Source organism: Rhagoletis zephyria, unplaced genomic scaffold (assembly GCF_001687245.7).
Source record: "Rhagoletis zephyria isolate East Lansing unplaced genomic scaffold, Rhagoletis_zephyria_1.1 Rzeph_scaffold_02245, whole genome shotgun sequence".
Taxonomy (NCBI): domain Eukaryota; kingdom Metazoa; phylum Arthropoda; class Insecta; order Diptera; family Tephritidae; genus Rhagoletis; species Rhagoletis zephyria.
In genome coordinates, this window is record NW_016159329.1 from 16,569 (window position 1) to 24,852 (window position 8,284).

The following is an 8,284-nucleotide window of genomic DNA, read 5'->3' on the forward strand; positions in this document are numbered from 1 at the left end:
TTCGAGTAAAAAAATCCAGATTTTTTTAAAAACCCGCTAGAAAAAAGCTAAATTCCACAAAACAAAAGCTGACAACTAAAAAGGTACTAATATAATTATAAGCAATTCATTTGAAACACTACTTGAACTAAAATTAATAATTTAATAATACAGCTGTGATCGAAGTTCTTCAGAAATGACTCAAGTAGCACAAAAGTCAAAAATGCACCAAAATATGTTGTGTATTTTTTGGATCGGCGTGTATATCATTTTCAATATAAAAAATATGCCATTTCCATTCAGTATAAAGGTTATACCGCTTTTTCGTGTATTATTTACACCAGGGTTCGGAAATTCTCATTTTCGTTTTCATTCATTTATGAGATTTATCGCGATCGATAATATTCCAAATCAATTTTTGCATTCTTTTACCGCGAATGAAAAATGCAAACAAATTTATCATCTCTCACATTCGGAATGCGATCGACAAAAAATTTTCCGCGGCTTTTCACTCGCGATCGAAAAAAGAAAAGAAATTTCCTCTCACTCGAATATGAGAAGTCCGAGCATTGCCGATGTCGGCCTCTCATAAATTAGAACCGATGCAAATAATCCATTCGCGATCACTCACAAAAGCTTATCGCGAAAAATTTTCAACGACGTTGTATGGGAGATATTTTTCGCGTTTGTTTTGGGTATGCATACAGCATACATACATATGTACATTTGTATATGTAAGTAATGCAAGCAAATGCTTTTCGGTTGGAAGGAATGTAGGAATATGCACAAATATATGAATTATGGTGGTAATATATATCGTCGTTTAAAGTACAAAACCGCGTATCAACAAAAAAAAAACCGCGTATCAAGATAATGCAAAACCTCATAATCCTGCATAAATTTTTTTTTAGAGATAAAAACACTCATATTTCAAAATGGTTCTCGTTTTTATAAAGCAATAGCATTTCTGGCTAGTATCCCTGCAGTGAAAAGCCAAACCAGTTAGAAAAAACTGGTATGTGCCTACCAGTTCGACAATTTCGAAGAACTTAGGCGATCAGCGACATCTGCCTTTGAATTGCCAAAGCCAAAAATAAAACGCAATTAATTGCTTTTCTTACAAATGTCGGCTGTGGCGTCACGTGAAGACTACTGGTTCTGGTTCTGAAATCGCAGGTTCGAGGCCGCTTGGAGGTGGTTAAGATTTTTAAAGTTAAATAAATGTAAGTAAATAAAATAATTTATACAATTTATATAAATAAATAACAAATTTGAAAATCTAATTGCATTGCAAAACAACATTTAGCAAGAAATATAAAAACAAAGAAATTAAACAAAAATATTTTTTTTATTAAATTTAAAAATTACAATAAACAGCATAAACAAAAAAATAAATTTATAAAAAATAAAAATAAAATAAAAAAATAGAAAATAAAAAATAAAAATAAAATTAAAAAATAGAAAATAAAAGAATGTTCCCTGCGCCAGGATTTGAACCTGGGACCTCAGGCTAACCATGCGAGTGCTCTGCTCTGTCGGCCATTGTGACTGCTGGAGCGTCCCGAGCAAAAAGGCACACTTATGATTTTCACGCGGCATGAATTGGCAGACTATCTCATCAACTGGTATGATGCTACTAGTATTTATACTAGTAGATGCTGATGTATAGCCTGACAATTGACATCTCGTAGGACATCGCAATGTTAAAAATACCAGTCGCTAACATTGAAAAAGGATAGAACGTGAACTAGTTCGGCTGAAACGCAAACCGGTAGAATTCTAGTTCACAACTAGTAGCTTTCCCTGCAGGGATATTTCAGGACGAATGGATAAGGATTATGCCAAGAGCTTGAGTGAGCAAATCAATTTTTGGCAGCAAATGTCTGTTACGCGGTTTTGCAGAATAACGATACGCGGTTTTGTCCCTGCAAAAAATGGGACTAATCCGGGATGACTCCGGGAGCAATCGCAAAGGAGCATGCGACTAATACCACTTTTGATCTCTTTATATGGAATGAACTGATCGCTTTTGTTCGAGCATGTCCTATGAAGAGACTAATTGTTCACCTTTATACCCAAACGGGTATAAAAAGCGACTAGTCACTTTTCAAAATTAAAAATTAAAATTTGCACCAGCTGAGATTCGAACCGGGTTGCTCAGTTTAGTTAGGTGAATACTCTCTCTGTGTGCCAACGCCGCACATGGAATTTCATTGACTAAGTGCGTACATATCATTAAATCGTTAATAGTACCCGTTAGAGATGGGTTGGGGACTAATTGATCTCCAATTATACCCATAAGGGATGAGTCGAGACTAATTGACCTCCATTAGTACCCGTATGAGACTAGTTGGGACTAATTAATGCCCAATTGTACCCGATTGAGAGTAATCTCGGAATACTCTCTTTAGAGATTAGTCGCACAATTTTTTGCAGGTGTACTTTAAACGACGATATGTATGTACATATAAATTACATACATGCATACGTGTAGTTAAAGTATCCCTGCAAAAAATGGGACTAATCCGGGATGACTCCGGGAGCAATCGCAAAGGAGCATGCGACTAATACCACTTTTGATCTCTTTATATGGAATGAACTGATCGCTTTTGTTCGAGCATGTCCTATGAAGAGACTAATTGTTCACCTTTATACCCGAAAGGGTATAAAAAGCGACTAGTCACTTTTAAAAAATACAAATAAAAATTTGCGCCAGCTGAGATTCGAACCAAGTTGCTCAGTTTTGTTAGGCGAATACTCTATCTGTGTGCCAACGCCGCACATGAAATTTCATTGACTAAGTGCGTACATATCATTAAATCGTTAATAGTACCCGTTAGAGATGAGTTGGGGACTAATTGATCTCCAATTATACCCATAAGGGATGAGTCGAGACTAATTGACCTCCATTAGTACCCGTATGAGACTAGTTGCGACTAATTAATGCCCAATTGTACCCGATTGAGAGTAATCTCGGAATACTCTCTTTAGAGATTAGTCGCACAATTTTTTGCAGGGATATTCCAAGCGTACACTTTTCAGTATGATGGTGTATCTGCATGTTTTTTTATTATAATGATTGCGTTTATTTTTAATATCTAATAAATGGAACTTAGTAGGGATAAGATTGACTAATGAGAAATAAGGGCGTCTGGTGAAGACTGAGAGTAAAGAAAAGCAGAAAAAACAATACATATAAATTTTTTATTTCTTTTAAATGTTTTAATTCGCCATTATAAGGATATTAATAAGAAACCAAAAATATACACACGTAAATAGAATAAGAATATGTATGGATGTACACTGGTGGAAAAAATAATAGAAACAAAAGCGATTCGTAACTTTTAAGTCTCTTGCAGTCTAACGCTGCATTTCTTGACAAATTGCTTTCGTTGTCTGTTCAGTTTCTCAGTGCTTTTTGAACATTGAACTGGGACCTCGTGTAATTTTGTGGAAAATAAAATAGAAACAAATCAGGTTTCCTTTGATTTTTTAATTTGCCATGTAAGTAAGCAATTTTTTTCGCTGTTTTAGTAAAACTTTATACTAACAACAGCAAATACTTATCAAAATGGGGCGAGGAAAACATTCAACTGAATCGGAGCAGAAAATGATAAAATGCTTATGGAATGCCAGGAAAACCATGGACCAAATTACCAGTGTCAAGAAATGCTTAAAGAAAAAGGTGTTCACAGCTGTCCACGCACATGTAAAAAAGAAACGAGGGGCAGAAAGCGAAAAACTACAGCTCAAAAGGACAAATTGATCGTACGACAAATCAAAAAGGATCCATTCAGCACTTCAGAGGAGATAAAAAGAAATATGCAGTTGGAAGTGACAAGCCGGACAATCAGATATAGGTTAAAAGAGGCAAAATTATCTGCAAGCAGTCCAAGAAAAGTGCCATTACTTTCATTTGCATTGCGAACACTGGTTAGATATTCTCTGGTCGGATGAAACCAAATTAAATATATTCGGGTCCGATGGAAAACGTTACGTGCGACGCCGAAAAAACACAGCTTGCGATCCAAAGTTCACCAAAAAAAACAGTCAAACATGGTGGTGGATCAATAATGTTATGGGGCTGCTTTTCTCCTCAGTTTTTTAATTCTCAATGCGTTCTTAGTTAACGGCTCATATAAATATTTTTGAAAAAAATAAGCAATAAAAAGAAATGGAAAAATTGCCTTGTTTCTATTATTTTTTCCATCAGTGTATGTATTACTTAGAAGAAAACTCAATAGCACGAAGGTCTGCATTTCATATCCATGCACAAATACATGTGTACATATGTATATACCCTCCCTGCAAAAAATGGGACTAATCCGGGATGACTCCGGGAGCAATTGCAAAGGAACATGCGATTAATACCATTTTTGATCTCTTTATATGGAATGAACTGTTCGTTTTTTTCGAGCATGCCCTATGAAGAGACTAACTGTTCACCTTTATACCCGAACGGGTATAAAAAGCGACTAGTCACTTTTAAAAAATAAAAATGAAAATTTGTGCCAGCTGAGATTCGGACCAAGTTGCTCAGTTTTGTTAGGCGAATACTCTCTCTGTGTACCAACGCCGCACTTGAAATTTCATTGACTAAGTGCGTACATATCATTAAATCGTTAATAGTACCCGTTAGAGATGAGTTGGGGACTAATTGATCTCCAATTATACCCATAAGGCATGAGTCGAGACGAATTTACCTCCATTAGTACCCGTATGAGACTAGTTGCGACTAATTAATGCCCAATTGTACCCGATTGAGAGTAATCTTGGAATACTCTCTTTAGAGATTAGTCGCACATTTTTTTGCAGGGCTACAAGAATCAAGTACTTCTATCAACTTTTTAAGAGCAATATGCAAAACGTGATATAAACATTTGTGTAAATGTGATCTTCCGTCTTCCTACGACTTATGGCCTTATTTAGTCATTTTAACCAACGCAGAATTTGAAAATGGGTAAGTAAGATAAATGAGAATGTGTTAGTTTCCATCACACAATTCTTGTAGGGTATGTGTGTATCTATATGCATGTACTTATATAAGTGCATAGTTATTTAAACTGCCCTGCAGTACGGGGGAGTGACTACAGGACTGATGAATCGGTAGCTACCTGATAAACACCGTCAATTTCCGACCGACTACTTGCAGTGTATTTCATCGATTACTTTTACAAGGCAATGTCCTAGGCGGTAGTCACCATCGGCATTCTCTGCACTACCGGGAGTTACTAAAGTAGTCGCTTGCGTGATTTATGCGCGCCCTCTGTCGTAGTTTTTCGCTATTCTACTTACGACTGGTTCGACTCTGCACTACCATGTGCACTACCACGGGTTAATAGAGTAGCTACTTACCTAGGAGTCGGTGCAGTAGCGGTTCAAAAGTAGCGATTGACTCCAGCAGTACTGGAGGGTGGCTACACACGACAAACATCTGCGCGCACATATGCGCCAACATGCTCGCTGTCGTTTGCTACAGACGACGAGCGGCTCATAAGTGATTTTGTACTCAAAGCGTAAACATGGAAAGGAAAGACGCGGATGATGCAATTGCAATGCTTTTAACTTAACTTTTTTATGTATGTGTTACTTAAGTTTATTTATATTTTACTTGTATGTACGTACATTCAATTAAATAACATGGCTTGGATGCATTTATCCGCTGATGTGCACATGGGCGTAGCCAGGTAGGGGCAGGGGGGTGCTCGAGCCCCCCCCTAACCTTCAAATTTTCCTTATATATATATAAAATAGTACCCTGAAATGCCAGCTTAATAGGGTCGAGCCCCCCCCCCNTTTTGTTTCCAATGCGCTGCTCGCGAACCACGCTACAAACGACGAACATGACCCGCAAGCCGCGCATGTGCGCGGATATGTTCGTCGTGTGTAGCCACTGTTACTGAACAGTAGCGCAGAATGAGCAAAAATTTTGCAGCAATAATCAAATAATAGCTAAGCGTTGGTTTTACTAAGACCTTGGAAAGACGAAAAAATTTACTTGTGAGCCTTTTAGCCTGAAGTATGTATGTATGTAGATACACATATTGCAGGAGCTTTCTATCTACCTTTTGTTTATTTTCCACTAATAATTAGCATGCTTTAGAAATATTTACGGAAATAGAGCACACGATTTCTTTCATTTTAGAGTTGTAGCAGGTAGTGAATTTTTCTTCAAACTGCATTTCGCTAAGTGCGGAGTGGTGTGGTTTAGTTGGGATTTCCCAGAATACCAGATATTTTGTAAATACGTACGTTTTTCATAAAATTTTATTTTGTAAGAGTTTTGGGTGTGCACCTACATGAATGAGATAAACAATGCGGTCGCTCCATTCGCGATCACTCACAACAGCTAATCCTGAAAACTTTTTAGGGCGTTGTATGGGAAATTTGTTTCCCTTTTCTAAGAAATTACGCTAAAATTGCACGTATATACATAAACATGCATTGTGGTCAGTAGTAGAACTAATAGAAAAGTCTTCCCAACCTGCAGGGAAACCGCGGACTAGTGAATCAAATTTCTAGTTCTGTACTCGGTCTTTATCGCGAAAAACCAACTAGTCCGCTAGTAACTAGATCCGCACCAGTCCAAAATGGCCGGAAAGTGAAATCTATGTATATCTAAAGTGACGAATTCAGAAATTTTTGCTCATTCTGCGCTACTGTTCATAACTATGCACTCATATAAGTACATGCATATAGATACACACATATATACATATGTATGTGTGCATGGATATGAAATGCAGACCTTCGATTTATTGAGTTTTCTTCTCAGTACTACATACATCCATACATATTCTTATTTTATTTACGTGTGTATATTTTTGGTTTTTTATTAATATCCTTATAATGGCGAATTAAAACATTTAAAAGCAGGGGCCGTAACCGTTATGATTTTTATAATAAAAATCAAAATTTAATCGTTATGTTGTGATTTGTATTTTTTCGATAATTTTTAATCGTTATTTTAGGATTTTTATTTGTTCGATAATTTTTAATCGTTATACTATGATTTTTATTTTTTCGATCATTATTAATCGTTACTTTATGATTTTTACTTTTTCGATAATTTTTAATCGTTATTTTATGATTTTTACTTTTTCGATCATTTTTAATCGTTATTTTGTGATTTTTATTTTTTCGATCATCTTTAATCGTTATATTATGATTTTTATTTTTTCGATCATATTTAATCGTTATTTTGTGATTTTTATTTTTTCGATAATTTTTAATCGTTATACTATGATTTTAATTTTTTCGATCAAAAATAGCAGTTATTCTTAGTTTTTTGATGTGTAAACCGAATGTGCACAGATTTGACTTAAAAACAGTTTTACAAGGCATGCATATGTACACTAGGGTGGTCCAAAAACAGTAAAGTCGGAACTGTAATGCTCTCACCTCCTAGGATTGTTCTATATCGAAAAAAGTATACCCCTATTTTTATACCTTTCATGAGCATGAAATGGTATTATAACTTTGGTCCGATGTTTGTAAGTACCACAATTAGAAGAGATAGACCCATTGAAATGTATACTTAAATGATCAGAACGTCGAGCTTCGTCGATTTAGCTATGTCCGTCTGCCCGTCTGTTTGTATGCAATCTAGTCTCTCAATTTTCGAGATATCCGGATAAAATTTGGTAGGTGGGTGTATTTTTATAATGTATTAATCATTTGTCGGAACCGGAAGAATCGGACCACTATAACATATAGCTCCCATACAACTGATTGTTCAGATATGAGATTTTTCGTTATAATTCATCCATTTATATAGCTAGGACCATGCACTCATTATCAACAGAATACTTACAGTGAAAATTAAAAGGATCGGGTAACTATAATCTATAGCTCCCATACAACTGATTGTTCAGATATGAGATTTTTCGTTATAATTCATCCATTTATATAGCTAGGACCATGCACTCATTATCAACAGAATACTTACAGTGAAAATTAAAAGGATCGGGTAACTATAATCTATAGCTCCCATACAACTGATTGTTCAGATATGAGATTTTTCGTTATAATTCATCCATTTATATAGCTAGGACCATGCACTCATTATCAACAGAATACTTACAGTGAAAATTAAAAGGATCGGGTAACTATAATCTATAGCTCCCATACAACTGATTGTTCAGATATAAGATTTTTCGTTATAAAACCTCCATTTAAGTAGATAGAAACATGAAAATTTGCACTGTTTTCACTCATTATGAAAAAAATACTTACAGTGAAAATGGCGAAGATCGGGTCACTATAACATATATCTACCATACAACTGATTGTTCAGTTATGAGAA